General features: G+C 39.1%; 1 long non-coding RNA gene and 1 pseudogene across 1 annotated transcript; both read left to right on the top strand.

Annotated features, from left to right (window-relative positions):
* Positions 1-6,841: 6,841 nt before the first annotated feature.
* On the top strand, positions 6,842-8,096 carry LOC134219682 (protein gustavus-like; annotated as a pseudogene).
* Positions 8,097-17,024: 8,928 nt separating this feature from the next.
* Positions 17,025-19,300, top strand: LOC134226418 (uncharacterized). The gene is made up of 2 exons (XR_009983472.1): positions 17,025-17,724; positions 17,899-19,300. It is a non-coding gene; the product is annotated as an uncharacterized LOC134226418 (long non-coding RNA).
* The last annotated feature ends 4,891 nt before the right edge of the window (positions 19,301-24,191 follow it).

Genomic DNA, 24,191 nt, shown 5'->3' with positions numbered 1-24,191 from the left:
TGCGAATGACTTTTTCTTCAATGAACATTGCTGACATCTTCGAGAATTTCCCCGCAATACATGAAATTGTGAAAAAGGTACGAGCCGTAGTAATGCTTTTCCGGATATCACCTGTGAAAAACGATTTTCTGCAAAAATATGTCCGTTCTGAATTCGAAAAAGAATTTGAATTAGTGGCTGATGTCAAAGCACGCTGAAATAATTCAAGCCATCGAACCTGATCAAGCTGTTGTGGAAGAACTGCTCTGTGAGTTCTGCACTCTATATGAAACCGACGTGGCGTTCCAATTTACGTTGGAACTATTATCAAATCAAGCCACAGAAATTTTCGCCACTATTTCGATGCTTTTAAGGAATAAATCCAAGAGAGTGGATCCAAATACGCCGATCTTTTTGCTTTTTTGAACAATTCTGCCGTGAAGCAATTAATCAGAAACGATTTTGCCATTTTCTTCGAGGCATCCAGAGCTACTTTGATTAAGCAAGCGTATGGGATCTACCTGACGATCGGTACGAAGAAGATGCCTCTATTCATATTTTTCTGGTTAAAGAAAAACTTGTGAAGAGACTGTAGCGTAGCTGGTGGCAAAAACGTTGACGCCAGGATCCTTCCATACAATCCGTGAGGAATTCTCCTACTATGAATCGGAAGGGATTAAGGGCAAGTATTTATTTGACACTGATTTTCGACGGTCTTGGACCCATTCGTCCTACTTCGGTTGAACCAGAGAGGGCATTCTCAGTAGTTGGCAACATTGCCAACAAATTCCAATACGGTTTGGGAGATGAGTCGCTCAGTATGTAATGTCTAGTTAAGTTCCGCTTTGCCTAGCTCAACAAGCAATGATTTTAACATTTGAAGATTGTCAACAAATATTGTTTTTCATCCAAAACTCCAAATCAAAAGTTTTTCTTTTACAACTCGAAATTTTCACAAAAACCGGTATTCTACCGGTATTACCGGTATTGACTCCATCAAATACCGAATACCGGTATTTGACAAAAATGTCCAATACCGACCACCCTAATCATGATGGTGCTTATACATCGTAATGTTGTGAACTTGACAGATTCCCTGAGTATAACAGAAAACTGAGTATGATGAAAAGCGTTTCATATGCATATAAACGGGCCACATGTAGTGTATATTCTGAAATCCTTCGCGGGCCGCAGAAAATGGCTTCAAGGGCCGCACTTTGGGGATCACTGATCTAAACTATCCCTGTTTTTTTTTTTTTTTTTTTTCTCGTGCTTTTAATTTTTCGGGCGTATCGATATATCGGAATATCGATGTTTCAACGCCGATATTTTTCAGCATCGATTTTTTGACAATAAAAACATCGATTCGGCAGTATCGATATTTTTCCGAAAAACGCCCATTCCTAATGTCATTCCCGACGAAAGAGCTTAACATTTGAAAAGGGCCTAAGCCAAAACGTAAACATTGAGACAATTTTGTTCGAAAAAAATGCACACTCAGAAATATAACTAATCCATGAAAGGTTTAAAACTAATCTAATTTATTGTGATTCTCAAGATATTATAGCATTTTGCTCATTCACCTCTACCTCGCTTAGTTGTGCGCCGCTAAGGTACTTTATCATATTGTGGTACTCACTCACTTTAAGTGAAGAATATTACACCACAAATTAAACACAATTTCTCTAATAAGATCCACTCAAACAATATACCAAACGCAACGCAGGCGAGAGAAAAGCAAAAAACTGTTGGAATATCTGGTAGTGTGCGACGCTTCGCTGTAGATCGAAGATGGATAAGAAGCGGGCGCCGGTTAGTTGTAGTTGCTCTTTGGTATAGATTAAGGAAATTTGTTATGGATTATTGTATATACCTATTGTTGAATAAAGAGAACTGCAGCTGCTGGCAGAAGTATCAGTCAGTAGCCTGCCGTGGTGTAGAGAGGGAACTCTATTTGTTTATTCTTTGTGAGGGGGTTCCCTTCTACGGCCAACAGGTTATGGGCCCAGGAACGATTCCCGTTCTCCATCTTAGTGGGATGTTATGGCCGTCGACGTTATCGCAGTGGGATCATGGATCGGCCGCATAAGTCGCGTGGCGCAGTGGGATCATGGATCAGCCACGTAAGTCTTGGGTAGCGCCGAACGGAATTCATCAGGAGGTTGGAACGTTCGGTAGGATGCTGGCTGGTCGGCGTCCAGGAGGAGCGTCGGAACATTCAGGAGCTGGTCAACAGAGGGTGCTGTGCAAACGTCGGATAGAGGCCATTTGTACGGGCAACGGATTGGGCCAGGAGGAATTGTTCGGCGAGAAGGAGCTATGGACGGAAGGCTCGGTGTTAGAAGGAGCCAGGAGAGTTGCGAGGCGTGCACACTAAGGAGGAGTGTTGGAATATCTGGTAGTGTGCGACGCTTCGCTGTAGATCGAAGATGGATAAGAAGCGGGCGCCGGTTAGTTGTAGTTGCTCTTTGGTATAGATTAAGGAAATTTGTTATGGATTATTGTATATACCTATTGTTGAATAAAGAGAACTGCAGCTGCTGGCAGAAGTATCAGTCAGTAGCCTGCCGTGGTGTAGAGAGGGAACTCTATTTGTTTATTCTTTGTGAGGGGGTTCCCTTGTCTCGGCCAACAAAAACTACTAAAAATCGATAAATTTCACTAAAGAATATCTTTTTGTAAAGGGACAACAATATGCTGCATACCTTAGAAGCGAATGTGGAAAAGCTCGCCGAAAGCTCACATATGTTTGACATTGGTTTATTTACTTTTTGCATGGCGCACAACTCGGCGCGTGGGACCCGGCGCGTAACCGTTGAGCCAGTATGCTAATTTTAGAAGAGAATCGCAATATTGCCTGATTTTCTCAAAATTGCACGCGGCGAACCCTTCATGAAAGGTACCGCCACGCTTTCTGCACCCCGTTTACTTAATTCTTATGGGTGAATAGCATTGCGGTGTATCGTTTGCCGCGGCCGTACCTTTCGACAGTCATTCGCCGCGTGAAATTTTGTGCAAGTACCCATTTGGGAACATTACAAACGTCGCGCAGTGTATCATATCCAGAAAATCTGACAATATTATATTTTAAAGGCCAGTATCGACTTAAAAAGTAGAGAGGTTACGGAATTTTGTTCAATATTACCAAGAGGAATTTTGACAACTGATCTGCATGGAGCAAATTGTCACTTTTACTTACGGAATAATCGAGCAGAATATTTTTCCGAAAGTAAAGTGACAGCTCCCAATACTTTGCGTGGGAACCTTACAAATGCCAATTTTGTTTTTTGTTCTTTTCATGTGGATACTGATGTAAGAATTTTGTTTCGATTCTTTACTTTTCCGATTCAGTGAACGGAATTTAACATGTGATTGAGATAGAAAAAGAAATTTCTTTTGAACACGATACCAACCTTAAGGCTTTGGTCCGATTCGCGAATTAAAATCAAATTCAACACTGAGAAACCAAACTATCCAAAATTAGGTCTTTTTCACTCAACTTGACAGCTAAGTGCAACCACTCAAAATTGAGTTCTTCGTGAAGTACTTAATTCTAAGTAGTTTCAGGAGACCTACTTTTGAGTGAAAATTACTGTATTAGGAAGACTTTGGTTTGGATGAAAAATACCCAGGATTGAGTAACGATTTTTCACGAAAATTCTTTAAAATTAGTTTTTTGTCTTCATTAAATAGTGCTTATGAATGAATGGTGCGAATAAATTATAATTTTATTTCCTTTGATTCATACATTTTCAATCCTACTTTACTGCCGTTGCAAGTATAATTGTCCCATATTGATATAAAATTCATATCAATATGGGACAGTTACTTGCGGTGGCATTCTACACTACTAAAAATCCACACATATTTATTGGCAAAAATCCATAGATTCAACTTATGTTGTATATCAGCGCACACATAGCCATTCTCCACGCGAACTACTAATAACATATATATCCAAATCAACTTTATGTGTGGTCACGAATTAGCAATTATTTAATTTATGTGTGGTTCTATATCGATTATATTAAAATGGAGCTATTGCAAAAATTTATAACGGCGACACATATATCTTATACAGATATTTTTGGCAGTGTATTAGATTAATAAATATTTTCGAACAACCGGCACCGACGTATCATATTGCAGTCCCGCTCGCTGCTGTTTCTGTTGGATGAATGATGTCCGTTGCTGATGGTAACATAGTTGGGACCAGGAACTAATAACCGGGACATCGGAGTCCCGAAGAACCGATTTAAAATTCATGCAACCCAGATGAGCTGACGAGACCAGCACCGCCAGAGGCGCTAGTGTATTTTACTCACATTATGGTAAATTTATTTGAAAGTGTTTGCTGTGAGTTTTGACAGATTCCTCACGTCACGTTTTATTTACGTTTTTCTGTCCAAAGCTGTCCAAAGTAAAAACTGCAATCCATACGGCCATCTGATGTCGTTTTCGTTTTTGCGGTGTAGCTGCACCGGGTGTACACTTTCTGCACTGAAATTGTTCGTTTTTGGTTTTCGCTCTACACTCAAATCCCAATTTTTCATGCACCGTACGGAAAGTGTACCACTCATAAAATCGAGAGTGTAGCTTGTTCAAATGGCGGTGTTACCAATACAGCCGCATGTCACGTGCTTGTTGCTGTCAAATTTTGTTTTGTTTTGGCTTCGGTTTTGATGTGCCGGGTGCGCGTTGGAGTTATTTTTTTTTTTTTCAATAAAGTGGGAATGGTAATTGCGCGTTTTAATTATTTTTATCTAATGCAAAATAAATAAAAATGTAGTTTTATGTATGTCATAAGAGAAGGATAATTAATAACAGTGAAGGACATTTACTAATCGATTAGTTTATAAAAGTTAGGCGATGAATCAAGGTAAAAGAAATTGCTTACATTCAACCAGTTGTATTGTACTAATTCATGTTCCTGCTATTAAATTTTATACTTTCGTTACCTTGACCATCGGTTTGAATATATTATTAGTCATGAAATTATTCTAATAAACAAGTTTTTTTTGTGGAACTTGAAAATAGTTCCAAAATTTTGAACCAATATCAGAACTTGTTCTTCGAAGTATCTTTTGGAAAAATCAACTAGCTTGAGGTGAAGAATGATTCCATAAACTCTTTTGAATTCCAAGTTTTTGGTATTTGCAAAGTATTTTTAAAACATTTTCAAATTTTGAATATTCAGCTTTGATCTATTGAGATTTTGTTGATTTTTATTATCTTATATAATCTAATGACTTCAATAGCAATAATTACAGTCTTGCTTTGCTAGCTCACATTTTATTACATGGGCCACGTTTTAGTTGAGCCTTTGCTGGTTAATCCATGGAATTGAAAACGTAGTTGAGCATATTTAGCATAATTGAACATAATTTGTGAATTGTAATGTTAAAGTCGCAGTACATATGTTCAAATGGCTGCCAGGTCACCTCTTAAAAATAAAATTCAATAGATGAGGCGATGTGTTATAGCCTATTCAGATTACGCCATTAATCTTAATAAATATCGTGTTCAAGTGGAATTGAAAATTGAATGTATGTGGATGGGCATCAAGTTACTCTTTATCATATTTATTATAATAAATGGCGTAATTTTAAACGGCTATTAGCTCACTCGGGTAGAAGCCGTGATATTGATAACAAAAAATGATATTAACTTGTTTGAAATAAGAGTAAAAATAACAAGCGGAAATAACAAAAATTTGCACCGAAATATTATAAAAATATCAGGTTTTGCCATTAACAAGAACTTATTAATATCTTGAGCCATTAGTTTGTTCTTGTTAATGGCAAAACCTGATATTTTTATGGTATTTCGGTGCAAATTTTTGTTATTTTCGCTTGTTATTTTTACTCTTATTTCAAACAAGTTAATATCATGTTTTGTTATCAATATCACGTTTTACTGTTAATGAGCAATTTTCGTCTACCCGGGCAATCAGCATATCACGAATGTACATGTTTAACAAGATTAGTTTAGAATCGAGTTTATAGAATGTATAAACTGTTTCGAACTTTTTTAATTCGTTTAATAAATATCTTTGCAAAGCAATATTTTATAAAACTGGAAAACTTTGGAAACCAATTTCATTTATAACACATTCTACTTTCTACTTAATTTGTGAATGCTTAGAAAAATGTATGTCTCTTACGAAACGAAGTTTGCCGCAATAATAGTTGTTATGTATATAATAGCAAATTAAGGATTAGTGAAAACGTTTCCCTCAGAATCCAACATTCTTCTCAAAAACCTGAAAAGGCCCAAGAATTCCCAATGAAAACCCAAAAATCAATCTACTTGAAGTTTTGTATTGTGATTTATTGGAATTTGCTTCTGCATATTTAAATACATCCATCAGAAACAAAAAAGCTCTTAATGAATTATTGGCCGCGAAATTTTGCAATATTTGATTCGTTTTGATATATCATGCATCGTTTTCATGATCTGTCAGACAGTGAGTACTGTGTTCAGCTTTAGATAATCGAAGCAATTAAACAGAAAGTAAAAGTAAAATGTCTATAAGAGTGCCACTGTTCATACAATTTCAATTTAAGTCCAAGGGCCCATTCACAAATTACATAACGCTTTTGGGGGTGGGAGGGTGTCTGTCCGAGCGTTACGGCCCATACAATTATTATTATAGCTTTATTTAAGAGGTTTTCAGCCGGAGACTGGTTCACCTCTTAGAACGGCCCATACAAATTTTAGAACCTTTCCATACAAAAAAAAACGTTACGAGGGGGTGGGTGGGGGTTAAAAATGGTCAATTTTAGCGTTATGTAATTTGTGAATGAACCCCAACAAGAATGATTGGAATAACATACATATTTCAAAGCAGGCAGCAAGAACAAAAACAAATATGACAGAAGCATGGAAGATGACCGATGTCACACATACTTTCGCAATCTTATTGGGAATGTACTGAAAATGTTCGTTTATGTGGTGCAAAAATATACACTTTCCGGTGTAGCTACACCATAAAAACGAAAACGACATGAGTTTGAGCGCATTCGAGTTTCGTACAAGGTTGCCATCCGAAGCACCCGCAGCAGTCGTACTATTAGCGGGGCTCACCCTGGCATGAACATGGGCCAAAAGATCAGTGGAGGTGTCAAAACGGTCAGCAGCCGCGACCAAACATCGCCCTTTATCCCGAAGATCCCGCGCGAACTGGCGGCGCACTTCCAGCGTCCGGCCCGACTTGATCTCCTGCTCGATATGCCACCGGCCGCTCGCGAAACGCAGATCAAATATTCCTGGAACTCGGAGGACCGCTCGCTCAATGTGTTTGTGAAGGAGGACGACAAGATGACATTCCACCGGTACCCGGTGGCACAGAGCACAGACTGCATACGGGGCAAGGTGGGCTTCACCAAGGGACTGCACGTGTGGGAAGTGTTCTGGTCGACGCGGCAGCGAGGTACACATGCTGTGATCGGTGTTGCCACACCCGAGGCACTCCGTAGGTTATCAAAGTCTGGTCGGTTCGAACGACCAGAGTTGGGGCTGGGACTTGGAGCGCAATATGCTGTACCACAATTCGAAAACCTGCCCCGGCGTCACGTACCCCGCGATACTTAAGCCAGACGAGACCTTCCTAGTGCCGGACAAATTCCTAGTAGCGTTAGACATGGACGAGGGAACGCTCAGTTTCATCGTCGACGGTCAGTATCTGGGGGTAGCATTCCGGGGGCTCAAGGGACGAAAGCTCTACCCGATCGTGTCCGCCGCCTGGGGGCACTGCAAAATCACCATGAAGTACATCGGTGGCCTCGATCGTAAGTATCCATTCCCTTTTTATTCAATTGCCGTTGGAAATTTGAAACGACTACTCAAAAGTTTGACATTCGATTCGAGATATTTCAAGGTGCTTCCGAAGCAATTGTTTTCATAATTTTATCAATCTACCCTCCTGACGATTTTGGAAGATCACATAAACACATCTACAAATCATCTTACATACATTTTATTCTTTTCGCAGCGTTGCCGTGCTCCATAAATCTACTCTGGAGGAGTTCAGCTGATATCTGATGAAGTATTTGAGCAACCAATCAACCAGCAGTGAACCATGGCAAGCATGTAGCGGCTTCCAAAGTAAGTGACGTTAATAAACTGGCCTTATAAGAAGCCCAGAGCAAAAGCGCACGGTAAGCCGAGTTGAAGACACAAGCAGAATCTTGCCAACTTTAAGCCGCCGGTGGCCCCGAGTCCGACACCGCTGCCCGTAATTTGATGGAGTTTGAAATGTGGAGGTACCAAAACGTCTTAGCACACCCACATCCGTTTACTGCAAGTCCGTGCAACGTATGGCCCGGAAGAACTTGTTCGAAAGCATCTTCCTTGACCTAAAATATGGGACAACCTGTAGGCTTCCGTTATGACAATAAATAAATTACAATTACAAAAGCAATCTGGCACAAATTAAAATCCTATTCCCGAAAATAAATTCTTCAAAACCCCAAACCTTCACCTACTAGCAATCTTCCGCCCGATGCTCTCGTAATACTAAACCCTAGATTCCCCTCATAATTTCAAATATGCCGAACCCAACAGCGATCTACTTAGCAATTCATCAGGATATGGGGTCATTCAGTGTCGCAAATTTGCCACACAGTGTTAGAACAAACTCGATTATTGTTCATCGGTGCATGGTCCTTCAATGTTCACAACTTTTGAAATGACCAGGAAGAATTCCAAAACGATTTTATAGGGGATTTTTGGAAGAAATGTTTTAGGGAATACCTGGAGGAATTTATGGATTAAAAGAATTTTCTGAAGGAATTCGCAACTGAATTTCTTACTGAAATGCTCACAATATAAACAATCATGCAGTGCCATAGTACCCCTACTACAAACTACAGCTGATAACCTTATAGTCAAACCAAGTTACAATGCACGAAGAAGTTAAGAACGATTATCGAGCCAACAAGCCATAAGAGTTCATTTTTTCTACCATTCCATGGAGTATGCACTATTAAGCAAAATATCATTCAACGGGTACAGCTACACATTTTTCTGATTCTAGGACAATTTACCTATACGAAATCTGGATTTTGTGTTTAGGGTTTGAATTTTAATCAAAATAGTTGTAAATAGTGACTTTTTACGAGAAAAGGTGACTTTAGTGACTTGAGCTAGAAAACGAGAAAAAAGTTTCTTGAAAAAGTGACTGACCCGAAAAAAGTGACTGATCAAAAGTCAACCGCAGGCCTGGTACTTGAATGTTCGACCTAGAACACTACGAAATAACGGAATGCTGAGAATACCTTTCTAAAGAACGAATTACGGACAACGTGGAGTCGTTGATTGCTTGGTTGATTGGCATACAACGGGCAGTCAACGAGGTTACCCCAGGTTTTAGATTTTTATTTATCCCGTCAGACGATCCGTCGCAGTTTCACAATGCTTATTTGCCATGTTCAATGATTAACGATGTTTTTATTATCATGACTTTTATTAGTATTAATTAGAATAAGTATCATTAGGACCTGAGTCGTCTGTCAAACAACAATATGGTCGTCCATATTACCCACACAAGAACGTGCCCGTTTCACCCCACCGTGATCCTATTTCTTAGATACTGCTCAAAAAATCTGATATAAATTGATATAAATCGCCAATACCAGACCAATACATTCCGTACGCAATCTTTGAATACATTAAGGTTGAGATCCTCTAAGATCATGGGAATTTATTTAGACGATTTCTGTTTTAGGAGCTTAAATACTGTAGAGTAGAGTGGGGCAAGAGTGCCCGTGGGGTTAGAGTACGTTTTCGATTTATTGAAGTTATAAACTAACAGCACTGCATCAGTTTGACAGGTATTCTGACCAACTATTATCATGTGTAATTGTTAACGATTTGAATAAAGAACAAGGGAGATATGAAGTAAGATAATTTTTTGGTCATTTTGCTAAAATTAATTGTGTTTCCGCAACTAGTATTCCATTACCATATATACGTTCAATCAGGTGAACATTATACCATTTCGATAACCTATTGTATAGAGTACTTTATGGTGCAGAACATCAATTGGGTTGGTTTTCCAAGAGGTCAAAACCATTAACTGTATAAATTTTGGGGCTGTGGGGTAAAAGTACGCAGGAACGTGTGGGGCAAGAGTACGCATATGAATCTTCAAGTTCTGATGTCAAACCCGTATCTTCGGCCGAAATAAGACTACTTCCGAAGCGTAAAGATCCACAACAATCAAAAAAGGGATAGAAATTGAAAATTATTAATTAAGTTCTCCTTCTAAGGAAAGGATAAGCTAAAGTCATTTGGTGTGAGAAGCGACTTAGCGAACAAAGCGCTGAATCGAAATCATAAAATGATATTAGGTATTGTTTTACATCTAAACATAGTCTGAAAACACAATTTTATCTAAATGATTATTTCATTTTATCAAAAGCAACATCCATAAATTACGCAACGCTTAGGTTGGGTGGGGGAGGGGATTGCGAGATGTATGACAATCCATGCATTTTTAGAGGATTCATACAAAAATTGTAAGATAGGGGAGAGGATGGGGGGGAATGACCGAATTTTGCGTTACGTTATTAGTGGACTTTCTTTAAGGAGAATTCCTTTGTTTACGCTATGCGAAACCTGATATATTTTTACCTCCTAGCATTTTGTTATTTAAAAAACACAATGTTTTTTTCGTATGAAAGTTCACATTTCTAGGACCCCCTCCCTCTTTCAGAGTTACGTAATCTTTAAACATTCCACAATATACTTTCAGTAAACATCAATTAAACGTTATTAGATCTTTTTTGTGTTAATAAATACTTGAAACACATGATTGGAAAAGTGCGTACTCTTACCCTACCCAAGGCGCACTCTTACCCCACCGGTTTTTGAGGTGTCTTGCAATAAGGGTTCTGCTAAAACGAATATAATTATATCCATTAATTTTTTCACTGGGTAACATAAAGGAAGAGTATACGAATCGTCGACATTGATTTGATATGCAGAAGCTAGTTTCATAAAGTCCCCATGTTAGATTAAAAACTAAGTGCGTACTCTTGCCCCACTCTACTCTACATTAAAAATAGATCACCATGGCATTTCAGCCATAGTTTGCATTAAATCATTAGCAGAATATTTTCAATTATAATGTAGTAAAACATGTTGTACTCCGTATTTGAAACAAGCAGTACGATCCAGTTGATAAAGTATCAAATTTATAACGATTTAGCTAAAGAGGGACCCCTGTCCGTTTTACGACCCACATCTTCTCTACTTAGGCTTACTGCTGTAAATGATCGGGAATATCGCTGTCACAAACTATGCCCTACCAGGTAGGGATGGGGCCAGGTGCAGTCCTAGTAATTGACTAGCAGTGTCTTCGGCAGTGCAGTCTACTTGGTCCACTTGGTCTAACTCGGCAGTTTTCCAATGTGCAGATACAGTCGCTCGGCCTCGGTGTCCTGGTTGAGTATGGCCGAAGGTGCGCCAACGACGGTCAATCAACTGAACAACTATTCGGAGGTGAACTAGCCTTGGGCTAAAACCTCTTTAATAAAGATTTTAATAATAATAATAATGAACAACTATTAGTGAGACAATGATTAAAAGTCACCAGGGTATTCCACCATGTTCCTTATCTGGCATACGTTGTACAAGTACGAGGTGGAATTCGTGGGCTTTCCGTTGTCCGATTCGTTGCCCTCGATGCAATCCTTGAAGAAAAAAATCACTCACTGTGGCGGCTATGGTTTCAATTTGGGACTTTTGACTGAATTCCTTAAATGTTAGTCATCGTGGGGAGTAAAACAACAACACTAGAGGATTGAATATATTGGACTTTGCCCTTGGAAATAATCTCATGATTCTAAATGACGGGTCTATAACCTTTGTACAAGGAAAGGCGGAGAATATTTAAATATCTATCTATCGCTTCCTCTAATATAGCCAGCTGATTCCTGTGGTTAACCGACTAAGACCTGAGGGAAGTGATCATTCTCCAATACTACTTCAATTAGCCAACTCCTGAATGCCACAAACATCCCGACGACCGAGATGGATCTACCAAAAGGCGGATTTGACCGCTTATCGAACTAAGATGGCCAAAGAATTGGATGAACAACCTCCATCAAACATCGATGATCTCACAACGCATTATTTTATCCACAAAGAAGAACATCCCGATGACTAGTGCGACATCATGAAAAGAGCGCTTCACTGGTGGAATACCACCACCGAAGCGGCGATCAAAACCCCAGATTAATCCACCTAGCGGTGATGATGCCTTTCTCGTGCATCGTAAAATGTATTTAAAATATCATGTAAGAAAGGTCAAAAAAAGCACTTTAGGTGAATAGATCGCATTTTTTCTATCATTTTGCATGTTTTTGCATTAATTACTATGCATTGCCAACATTTTTGAAAAAAAAATACGATTTTGAATTATTAAAATTTTATATATTTATATATAACTAGTCGACCCGGCAGACGTTGTCCTGCATAGTAGGCGCAAATACGTGTTGTGAATTGCCTATGCAAAATTTCCATATGAATCTCTATTTTAGTTTTTACGATTTACTCTACTTTACTAATAATTTTCGACTAAGGAAATATCATATAAACCCGTCGGAAACTATAACGAATGTAACTGCTGAAGGAATAAAGAAAATCCATCCAGCCGTTTTCAAGTTTTGCGGATACGAACACAGACCATTTCATTTTTCAGTACATTCAAAGTTAATTGCCTATATGCCGGGTATTAAGCCACCCGGAGTGGAAATTAATTGCTATGTCTGAAACTTGATTATGCATATGTACAACATGTGATAGATTTAGTTCGGAAAAGGTATTGGAGGGTAACCGCCCCTTCGGTGGGGTTTGATCCCATGACCCCAGTTCGCATGACAGGTGCTTTCCCTACTAAGCTACGAAGGACCTCTGTCGTCCACCGCAGCTTAGCGGGTACTGATGAAACCAAATTCCCAGCACCAGGTACCAGCCGATCTCTCGCAATACATTTTCAGAACTAACTCTCTCAAATGTATTTTTGTACACAATGTCAACCAAGTAGGATGAGTATTTAGTATTGTCCGGCTCCTACACACTTGCTTCATCAGCAACGGCGCTCAATGAAGTAGGGTTGTGTTACTCATCCTACTTGGTTGACATTGTGTACAAAAATACATTCGAGAGAGTTAGTTCTGAAAATGTATTGCGAGAGATCGGCTGGTACCTGGTGCTGGGAATTTGGTTTCATCAGTACCCGCTAAGCTGCGGTGGACGACGGAGGTCCTTCGTAGCTTAGTAGGGAAATCACCTGTCATGCGAACTGGGGTCGTGGGATCAAACCCCACCGAAGGAGCGGTTACCCTCCAATACCTTTTCCGAACTAAATCTATCACATGTTGTACATATGCATAATCAAGTTTCAGACATATTTCATTTTTATTATATAGATATAAGATATATATAATTAATATATTAAATAATATATATAATTAAATATTTTGAGCTAAAAAGCTCGAGTCGAGTCAAGTACGAGACAAATGAAGTCGTCCGTATTGTTGAGGTCGAAATACGTATCTTGTATGTATGTAACATGACATACAATCAAGTGGTGGAATTAAATGGGATGATACAAACTTGTCTTATGACAAGTAATTCGATTTTGAAATTTTTTTCCAAGGGAGGACCCTGGGGAAAAAAACAATGATTTTTCAATAATTCCGAAATGCAATGTCTGATCGGCCCAATTTTCAATAGCAAACAATGGGACCGCATTACGTCGAATGCAACTTGTTGCGTGTAAATCGGGTAATGCTAAGTTCCAAAAACTATGTTAACAAAATGTGCACACATACACACACACAAACAGACATTACCTCGGATCGTCGAGATGAATCGATCGGTATGTAACACTATGGGTCTCCGGGCCTTCTATCAAAAGTTCATTTTTGGAGTAATCCTATAGCCTTTCGGTACAACTTTGTTGTACGAGAAAACAAAAAAGAAAACTACTCAGGAAGATGAAAAAAAGAAGAAAGTTGCCGGCTGACTATCCTGACGTAATTAGCATATCTCCCGCGTATAGAGAGGTTCATCTTGATTGTCGAAAACCATTAAAGAGGCCAAGGAAAAATCTTGGAGCGCATAAAAGTATATAGACGGTACAACGTGCAATGATACCATTATTGTTGCGGATGCTCTAGCTACCTATTTCTGATATGTCGGCTACTCTACTAGATTCCTTAACAATCATAAAAACTATGCGACTGCAATCCAAAACGTCAAGATTTTAATACATCTTTTTCCTTGTCGGAGCTAAACTACGCCTTGTCAAAAGCCAAAGGACAATTATCGGGATTTGACGATATCGTATATCCTATGCTTCAGAACTTCCCGTTTCTGAAAAAATAATCCTGCTTGACTTGATGAAAAAGTAATGGGAATCCGGTACCCTACCCAAGAGTTGGAAATCTAGTTTGGTAGTTCTGATTTCCAAGTGTACCTGCTCCCCAGACGACGTGCGAAAGTATAGACCCATTGCTCTAACAAACTGCATGGTCAAAATCCTTGAAAGGATGGTAAAAAACGCTTGATGGAATTCACGGAGCTAAAACTGACTATCGGCACCATACTTTTAGTCGGGTCTAGGAACCGGAACGAACCTTGGGGCTTTGGGACAGATCATTGAAAACGTAATTGCAGATGGAATGCATATTGAAATCGCAGCGCTAGATTTAGCCAGAGCTTATAATAGAGCTTGTACACCAGGAGTCCTACAACGACTCTCGTCCTGGGGAATCGCCGGCAACATGCTCAAATTCATTCAAAATTTCCTTAGCAACAGAAACTTTAGAGTGATTATCGGAAATAACAAATCCCGCCAAATGGATGAGGAAACCGGGGTGCCACAAGGATCGGTGAAAGCGGTGACACCGTGACACTATTTCTAGTCGCGATGGAAGGAAAATTTCAATGTTTTCCCCAAGGGGTGTTCATTTTAATCTATGCTGACGATATTCTCCTACTCGCGGTAGGAAAACATCCAAAATAAACCCTCCGGAAACAACAGGCTGGAGTGAACGCGGTGGTCAACTGGGCTGTAGGAGTTGGTTTCGACATTGCCCCGGAAAAATGTTCGCGAATGCATGCCTGTAAATCCAACCACCGCCCTTTAATCAAACCCGTACTCATTAACGAAAAAGCAATCCCATCTAAGAAGAGTCTGAAAATCGTCGACGTTACTTTGGATCGGTTTTTGACCTTTTGAAACCATTTCCTTAAAACTAAGGATAACTGTATGAGTAGAGTCAACTTGCTAAAGGCAATATCGGGCCGCAGGACAAATAGTAGCAGAAGCGTAAGGTTTCGCGTTGCTGACGCCATAGTAAGCAGCCGACTTTTTATGTCCTAGAAATAACTTGCATTAAATACGACGACCTGAACGAGATACTTGTGGCAGTTTATAACAAAAGCATTCGTATTATACCCGGACTCCTGCCTCCACGCCGGAGTTAGTTGCGTAATGTGCAGAAGCTAGAATTTTACAGTTTCAATATCGAGCAGCGGCAGCGCTATGTGGTAGGACTATCAGTTTTACCGAAAGAACAGAGGATGACATGACATCCCCAGCAGTTTCCTGATTAGGATCACGGATCAAGTCCTAACCACTATTGGTGCCGGTCTTCAACCAGTTTCCGGATGGCAGTTTCCGGTGCGTGACCTGTTGAGTTAATAACACGGTCCCACATATCCTAAATAGCTGCCAAGCGTTAATGCATCTAAAGCACGAGGACAACTTTTCTAGCTCCCTGACTGCCCTGTGCAACGAAGAACACAGCCAAAAACAGTTCAGCTTCCTGAAAGATGGAAACTTCTTCCACTCAATTTAAACTGTCCAAGTCCCAAATCGGTCGTGTTAGAGTACTGAGCCAGACATTTTCTCCTGGGGTAACCAGACGAGCATGCGATTCGGCTCGGGCTTGAAGAAGCAGCTGGTGCGACGGGAAATCGACCGATGCAGAAACATCCGGAAACATCTTGCAAGGACGCTGCTGTGCTGCCGCGTTGGAGTTCATATCTGGATAAATAATCGCTGACAAGCGTCCTTATGAAACAGAAATTAAACCAAAGTTATTTAATTTTTATTGAAAATTGGGAAAATTGCAAAACATACCTACCTACTTACGAAAATAAAAGCGAGAAAATATTTAAACCGGACGCTTGACACAGGTTTGCGTTTGACAAAAACAACAAAAACAACGATGCTGTCAGTAATGCACGGTGAGAGAAACATGCGTGATAACTGACAGCATATTTAGTGTCTTTTCAGTTGTATACCTAGGACTCCTACACACCGATTGAAAATTAAGTGCAACACGAGAAAATTGCGAGTGTCGGATCCCGGTATTAGTCCCTGGTTGGGACGATGTTCTATTGATCACGTATGGACGACAACCCCATAGGATCCGAACTTGAAGATGGCTGGATCTTAAATATATATCAGTTTTGAATAATGTGCTTCGTAACAAATCGGAATCGGTATATCAATGCTTACTTTGTATTAATTAACAATAATCCGATGATCCAGAATATTCAGCTTTAGCGAGATTCGTTGTCGGTAGATTTCACGGAAAGCTCCTTCTCTGATGTTCTCACCCAAATTCGTTGTGATGAAGGTTTACTGAAAATGTAATATATACTCATAGAAATTTAATGTTAGTTCATCGATATTAATTACTTACCCGTAAAATCGGTCAGATTTTCCGAGCTTTTCCCACCTATTTTCTTTAACAATAAACTTTTCCGGAATCACTCAAAAACGCTTCTATAACTGAAGTATTTTTTCAGCCAAAATGAAGTAAAAGGCCAACACTCTGGCTTGGGTATTTTCATAGATTAGAAACTACTCATAAGGGAGTTGTTAGAAATAACCTTCAAACGAGGTTATAAATACCCATCAATGTAAACATAAAAATATCCAAAAGGGATGTGTTCGCAAAATACTTGATTTTGAGCACTTTTAAACTCGATTTTGGATAGTTTGGTCAGGAACCAATAACCGGGACGTGATTGTCCCGAAGAACCGATTAAAAATTCATGCAACCCAGAAGAGCTCACGAGACCAGCACCGCCAGAGGCGCTAGTGTATTTTACTCACATTTTGGTAAATTTATTTGAAAGTGTTTTGGTAAGTGTAGACTTTTTTGCTGTGAGTTTTGACAGATTTCTGTCTGAGGTAATAACCTCAATCTTTGCGTTTATTTTATTTACGGTTCCCGGACCTAAAAATCTGGCCAAGTTTCTCTTTCGTACACCGTCGCAGAACGATTCCGAACTCGACCCTGGAATCACTTATCTCAATCTACCCGTAATGGTCTTATCTTTAAATCTTTAAAAAATGAACAAAGCGGCTATCCTCGATGTGGTCTACAGTCCAGCGAAATCGATGCTACTGCTGAGTCGTGAAAAGTTAGCTCAATTTTGTCGCTTGGACGGTGAAATTGTTCTGGCGGAGGTATACAAAGCGGAATTTGTTACGCAAGAACTGGACCGGTGCATGATCCACCCGCAGTACCGCAGCTACTACAGCGCTACCCCAAGGCTCGGGCTGACTAGAGTTCAAACGTGTTGGTGCTATATGCCCTGCGTCGGAAGTGCAAAGTGCTGGCCGAGCTGTGGATAATGCGAGGCCAAAACCGTCACCGGGACTAATACACTGCGGTGAAGGAAAGTTACTGCAAACGAGAGTTACCAGGGAAGGTAAGTCACAAATTTGTAGCTTGGTTTTAGTCATCCTCGGTTGATAGTTTTTCTCATGATGTTTAAACCGAAACAATATTCCCAGACAGCTGAAATTATCTCCAGTGTATACCCTCCTGCTGATTTTGGAAACTCGCAACCACAAACCATTTTACGTTTCATTTTTTTCCGCAGCTCTGGAGGAGTTTAACTTCACCGCTATCGGAGAACTCCGCCTTTGGATCTCTTTTATTTTTGCATTTATCCGGAACATCACCGACAAACGCTCCCTAATGAAGCTGGACGATGGAGCAAGTTGCCACTCAATTACCCATTGCAACCGGACACGATGATCTGTTTGCGTTCCGCGAAGTCATAGCGGAATCGCAAACTTGTCGACTACTTTGTTACAATTCCCCATCGAGAAAGACAATGGAACAGCATATAATTTCAGCAGGGCTTTCAAGGCTTCACAGCACGAAAATAATCGAATGCCATTAGTGTTACCTAATTTTACGTGGAATCAAGGCACAAACCTTCTGCACCGCACAGTAAAAGTGTAAAAGTAGAATTGGCAGCTCCTTAGAAGATAACGAATACGCTGGATGTACCGAAATCGTCCCAACAACATGACGACTCGAAATGTGAAAGAAACATCGTCAAGTAACTAGTCCATTTCATAAATGTAGTTGATTAATATAAATATGTCTATCGAACACATTGAAGACCCGAAATTCATGAACAAGTTTTTACAGAAAGATTTAAAAATTACTTACATAGGGGGAATGACGGCTTTGGCAGGTTTTGTTCTATTATTGGCAAGGGGTTTTTTATGACTTACTAGGCTTAAATTTGGCCTAAACATTCTTTGCATATCAAAAAATATTGTGGCCAAATTTCATAAAATTTGGTCGACAAAAACCCCCCTGCCAATAATAGAACAAAACCTGCCAAAGCCGTCTTTCCCCCTATTTATCAATTATGCTATTGCTAATGAATTGCTCTGAACATGGGTCATAGAAGAGATGATCCAAAGCGCAAAAGGCTGTCGAGAATATTATAGTCTATGCTATATATTTTTTTATTTATCGTACCAACTATGTTAAGTGGTTGGATAGTAAGGGAGAGAAGTAAGAAAGAAAAAGGAAGTAGGAAAAGTAAGATAAAGATGGAAGAAGGAATAATGATTTAGCAAGATCAAGCAAGGAAGAAGTAAATGGCAGAAGGGAGAGAGAAGACGGAAGAAGGAAGAAAGAAAAAAAGATGAAAGATTGAAGAAAAACAGAAGAAAGAAGAAGGAAAAAGTAAGATAAAGATAAGACAAGAACCATCGACACAGTTTGCTGTTTGTTCCAAGTTCTACAATTGCAAAACCTGCGGTGCATCGTATGGCCTGGAAGAACTTGTACGAAAGCTAATTGGCCATGTGGCACAAAATAAAACCCTATTCCCGAACATAAAATGTGTGCCCACCGCCTCCAACACCGGCTTGCAGCAACGGAAGATAAGGTTACAGCGGTGCTAGCATATTAAATAATATTGTCGCGTAAAATGCACGATGACATTTATTCAATAAATATTATATTTACAATTATATTCACTTCAAAATGAACTTTTGTTGGGAGGCCCGAAGATCCATATTGTTACACATAATCGATTCAGCTCGACAAATTTATTGATTGCCTCCTTGGTTGCTAAGTTGCTTGATTGATTGGTATGGTATAGCTTGCTTGAATGGTTGAATGGTTGGTTGCTTGATTGGTTGACTGGTTGCTTGATTTGTTAGTTGGTTGAATGGTTGTTTGCATAATTGGTTGATTAATAGCTTAATTGATTGATTGGTTGGTTAGTTGATTAGTTGTTTTGTTGGTTGCTTGAATGGTTGATTGGTTGGTTGCTTGATTTGTTGATTAGTTGGTTGGTTGATTAGTTGATTGCTGGATTAGTTGATTGATTGATGGTTGATTGCTAATTTGGTTGATTGGTTGCTTTACTGGTTGATTGATTGGTTGTGGTTATTTAGTTGATTGGTTGCTTGATTGGTTGGTCGGCTGATTAGTTGATAAGTTTTTTTGTTGATTGCTTGGTTGCTTGATTGTTTAGATGATTATTTGGTTGGTTGCTGTTTAATTTGTTAGTTGGTAGTATGGTTGATTGGTTGGTTGCTTGATTGGTTAGTCGGCTGGTTAGTTGATTAGTTGTTTTATTGGTTGCTTGTTTAATAAGTAATTTGGTAACATGCTTTATTGGTTAGTTGATTGATTGGTTATTTAGTTGCTGCTTGATTTGTAAGTTGTAAGAATGGTTGAATGGTTGGTTGCTTCATTGTTAATTGGGTTGTTTAGCAAAGAAAAATATGAGGTTTTTTATAGTTTAACATAAAGAGCATGTTGTCCTGATCTCCAACATTTTTTTATTTTGTTTGTAAACCTTTTATTTACATTTTTATACAGCAAACAATAAGCCATTTCAATCGATAGAATGACACTAACATTCATAGAATGACATTGGGCCCATGCAGCATAAGAACAAATTTTTAGTCCCATACAAATTTAAAATGCAAATTAAAAATAGTTCCGGGGCTCCAAAAATTATGAAAAATTAAGGTTCAGCTCATATTTTTATGAAGATTTAGAATATGTAAAAACATATATACCCCTAAACAACCCAATTGATAACTTAATTGGTTGATAATTTGGTTGATTGGTTGCTTGATTGGTTGGTCGGCTGTTGATAAACTGTTTTGTTGATTGCTTGATTATTTGATTGGTTGATTAATTGATTGGTTGATTGGTAGATTGTTTAATTGGTTGGTTAATTGATTGGTTGGTTATTTGGTTGATTGTTTGATTGGTTGCTGCTTGATTTGTAAATTGGTAGAATGATTGATTGGTTAGTTGCTTGATTGTTGGTTGGTTGCCAATCGAACCAACCAATCAGGTTGTTTGGTTGATTGGTTGGTCGGCTGGTAGGTTCATATGTTGTTTTGTTGGTTGTTTGATTGGTTGATTAGTTGGTTGGTTGCTGGATTATTTGTTGGTTGCTTGATTGGTTGGTTAGTTGGTTGGTTGAACGATTGCTTGGTTGATTGGTAGCTTGCTTGAATGGTTAATGGATTGGTTGCTTGATTGGTTATTCGGCTCGTTGTTTAAATAGTTGTTTTTTGGTTGCTTGGTTGATTGGTTAATAAGTTGATTGGTAGCTTGCTTGATTGGTTGGTTGCTGGATTGGTTGGTTAGTTGAGTGGTTGGTTATTTAGTTGATTGGATGCTTGATTGGTTATTGGTTGGTTGGTTGCTTGATTTGCTAGTTTGTAGAATGGTTGATTGGTAGGTTGTTTCATTGTTGGTTAATTGCTTGATTGGTTGGTACTTTGGTTGATTGGTTTGCTTGACTGATTGATTGATTGGTTGGTCGGTTGGTTAGTTGATGTGGTTTTGTTGGTTGCTTGGTTGGTTAATTAGTTGGTTGGTTGCTTGATTGCTTGGTTGATTGGTAGCTTGCTTGAATGGCTGATTGCTGGATTAGTCGGTTGGTAGCTTAATTGGTTGGTATTTGGTTGATTGGTTTGCTCTACTGGTTGTTTGAATGGTTGGTCGGCTAATTAGTTGATTAGTTGTTTTGTTGGTTGCTTTGATGGTTGGTTGATTAAATGATTCATTGGTTGGTTGCTGCTTGATTTGTTAGTTGGTTGCTTGTTTGATTGATTAGTTGGTTGGTTGATTGATTGCTTGCTTGATTGGTTGGTTATTTAGTTGATTGGTTTATTAGTTGGTTGATTGCTTGATTGTTGGTTGGTTGCTTGATTGGTTGATTAGTTGATTGGTTGCTTGACTGGCTGATTGATTGGTTTCTTGATTGGTTGATCGGCTGGATAGTTGTTATGTTAGTTGCTTGATTGGTTGATTAGTTGGTTGGTTGCTTGATTGGTTGGTAGGTTGCTTGACTGGTTGATTGATTGGTTGCTTGATTAGTTGGTCGGTTGGTTATTTAGTTGATTGATTGCTTGATTGGTTGATTGATTGGTTGGTCGGCTGGTTAGTTGATTAGTTGTTTTGTTGGTTGCTTGAATGGCTGATTGGGTGGTTAGTTTAATTATTGGTTGGTTGCTTGATTGGTTGCATGCTGGAATGGTTGATTAGTTGGTTGGACCAAGGCTTGATTGGCTGATTAGTTGGTTGGATGCTTGATTGGTGGTTGGTTGCTTGATGGGTTGATTAGTTGGTTGGTTGCTTAATTACTTGGTTGATTAGTAGCTTGCTTGAATGATTGGTTGCTTGATTGGTTGATTAGTTGGTTGGATGCTTGATTGGTTGGTTGATTGTTGGTTGGTTGCTTGATGGGTTGATCAGTTGGTTGGTTGCTTGATTGGTTAGTTATTTGGTTGATTAGTTGCTTGACAAGTTGATTGACTGGTTACTTGATTAGTTGGTCGGTTGGTAAGTTGGTTAGTTGTTTTGTTGGTTGCTTGATTGGTTGATTAGTTGGTTGGTTGCTTGATTGGTTGATTAGTTGCATGATTGCTTGATTAGTTGGTATTTGGTAGAACTGTTGGATGGTTGGTTGCTTGATTGGTTGGTAGGTTGCTTGACTGGTTGATTGATTGGTTCGTCGGCTGGTTAGTTGATTAGTTGTTTTGTTGGTCGCTTGAATGGCTGATTGGTTGGTTGCTTGATTGATTGATTAGTTGGTTGATTGCTTGATTGGTTGATTAGTTGGTTGGTTGATTGGTAGCTTGCTGAATTGGTTGGTTGGTTGCTGGATTTGTTGGTTATTTAGTTGATGGGATTCGCCTCTTTGGTAGGTTTTTCCCCCAGGCAATTCATTCTATTGCTCTCGGTCTTACAGACACGAGGATATCCTCAACTCGAACAGATTTTGCTTGACCATATTATAATCTTAATCATACCTCAGGCCATACCGGCTCTTGAATTAGTTCTCTTCGTATACATACTTAGAAAACGTTCAAAATTCATACATGCCTCATCAATTCGTTTCACCTGCATCCGATCAGGATTCATTTGCTTCGCCATTATGATTATCGGAATGATGAATTTCAAGACTCCGTTTCCTCATCTTTGACGACTACCGCTTGGTACATAAGATTAGTTGTTTTGTTGATTGCTTGAATGGCTGATTGGTTGGTTGATTAATTGGTTGGTTGATTGATTGCTTGGTGGATTGGTAGCTTGCTTGAATGATTGGTCGTTTGATTGGTTGCTGCTTGATTTGTTAGTTGGTAGAATGGTTGGTTGCTTGATTGTTGGTTGATTGCTTGGTTAGTTGGTTGATTGATTGGTAGCTTCCTTGAATGGTTGATTGCTGGGTTAGTTGGTTGGTCGGTTGCTTGAATGGCTGATAGGGTGGTTAGTTTAATTATTGGTTGGTTGCTTGATTGGTTGCATGCTGGAATGGTTGATTAGTTGGTTGGACCAAGGCTTGATTGGCTGATTAGTTGGTTGGATGCTTGATTGGTGGTTGGTTGCTTGATGGGTTGATTAGTTGGTTGGTTGCTTAATTACTTGGTTGATTAGTAGCTTGCTTGAATGATTGGTTGCTTGATTGGTTGATTAGTTGGTTGGTTGCTTAATTGATTGGTTATTTGGTTGATTGGTTGCTTGATTGGTTGGTCTGTTGATTGGTTGATATGTTGTTTTGTTGGTTGCTTGAATGGTTGATTGATTGCTTGGTTGATTGGTAGCTTGCTTGAATGGTTCTAGCATAGAGTAGAGTGGGACAATAGTACGCACTTAGTTTTCAATCGAGCATGGGGACCTTATCAAACAACCTTCTGCATATCAAATCAATGTCGACGATTAGTATACTCTTCCTTTATGTTACCCAGTGAAAAAAAATAATGGATATAATTAAATTCGTTTTAGCAGAGCCCTTATTGCAAGACACCTCAAAAACGCACTCTTACCCCACCGGTGGGGTAAGAGTGCGCATTGGGTGGGGTAAGAGTACGCACTTTTCCAATCATGTGTTTTAAGTATTTATTAACACAAGAAGGATCTAATAACGTTTAATTGATGGTTACTGAAAGTATATTGTGGAATGTTTAATGTTTTTTTAAATACCAAAAAACTAAGGAGGTAAAAATATATCAGGTTTCGCGTAAACAAAGGAATTATCCTTGAAGAAAGTCCATTAATTACGTAACGCAAAATTTGGCCATTTCACCCTATCTTACAATTTTTGTATGAATCCTCTAAAAAAATGCATGGATCGTCATACATCTCGCAACCCCTCCCCACCCAACCTAAGCGTTGCGTAATTTATGGATATTGCTTTTGATAAAATGAAAAAATCATTTAGATGAAATTGTGATTTTAGACTATGATTAGATGTAAAACAATATACATAACCACCCTCATTCTTGTTTACGGTCGAACCGTTTCTCCATTTGATTTTGCTGGCGTAAACGAGAATGCACTTCAACTTTCGTTCGAAAGCACGTTCGTACGTAAACAAGAATATGGGTGAAC

This window comes from Armigeres subalbatus, chromosome 3 (genome assembly GCF_024139115.2).
Source record: "Armigeres subalbatus isolate Guangzhou_Male chromosome 3, GZ_Asu_2, whole genome shotgun sequence".
NCBI classification, from domain to species: domain Eukaryota; kingdom Metazoa; phylum Arthropoda; class Insecta; order Diptera; family Culicidae; genus Armigeres; species Armigeres subalbatus.
Note: the sequence above shows the minus strand (reverse complement) of the source record. Positions and strands in the feature narration are given on the sequence as shown.